Below are 1,065 nucleotides of genomic sequence, written 5' to 3'. Positions count from 1 at the left end.
CCTGGAAATCCAAAAGGTGAGTACCGTTTGATCAGGTGATCGCTAAGGGAAAACAAGGATTTGGCCTCTGCTTTAAATCAAGGATTGATCAACCAAGGTAACCTTCCTAAACCTCCTGCTGCCCCTATTAAAAATTTGAAAACTCATCATACTATAATCTTTTCATTAACTTTTATAAGAAAGGGAAAATTAATAATTAGAAACTGGTTTGAAACAGAAGATGATCATGAATATGATACATTTCATGAAATTCATATAAATAATTCTGATCTAACTATATTTGAATCAATCTATCAATTAAAATTTGTAATAATAACTAATGAATGGAACCAAATTGGATTCAAATCGTTTATCTGTTATAAATAAATTTCTAAATATTCCTGGAATAACTATTAAACTAGAAATACATATTTTGAGTAAAAAGCTACAAGTTTTAGAAGATCAAATTAAGAATATGTCAAATACAGATCCATTATACTTTTTAACATTCGAAGAACATATGATCATGTTCCAATTAATATATTATTTGGAATCCAGATTAATTGAACAAACTCGAAGAGTCAGTTTACAAATTATAGATTAGTGATGATTAATGATTTTACAATAAAATCTATTTAAAACAAATTATGCCTGGTATGACTATCAAACAAGAAATAATTATTCTAAGAAAAAAACTTAAAGATCTTAGAAATAAAAGTAAGACTTTATTAAATACAGATCCAGTTTGTATTCAGATCTACAATGAAATTTATATAATAAACCAACGATTATTTCTTTTAGAAAACCAATTTATTGAACAATATGATGAAAGTAGTTTACTAGATATATATTAAAATGACTAATAGATTAAAATGACTATTCAGATAAAATTCCGCAACCTGGTATCAGAGCCAGATTTAGAAAATAAAGAATTAAATTTATAACTAAAAGTTCTAAATATTTATGGCATCGGGATCTAAGAAATCTAAATCACCTATAGGAAAATGATATAAAGAAACAAGTATGTTTATAAGATCTAGAGATGTGATTCAAGAACAAAAATCTTGGATCAATAAGAATTGTACT

The sequence above is a fragment of the Henckelia pumila genome, chromosome 3, assembly GCF_033568475.1.
Source record: "Henckelia pumila isolate YLH828 chromosome 3, ASM3356847v2, whole genome shotgun sequence".
NCBI classification, from domain to species: Eukaryota; Viridiplantae; Streptophyta; class Magnoliopsida; order Lamiales; family Gesneriaceae; genus Henckelia; species Henckelia pumila.
The sequence above is the reverse complement of the archived record's forward strand: the minus strand, read 5'-3'. Positions refer to the sequence as shown.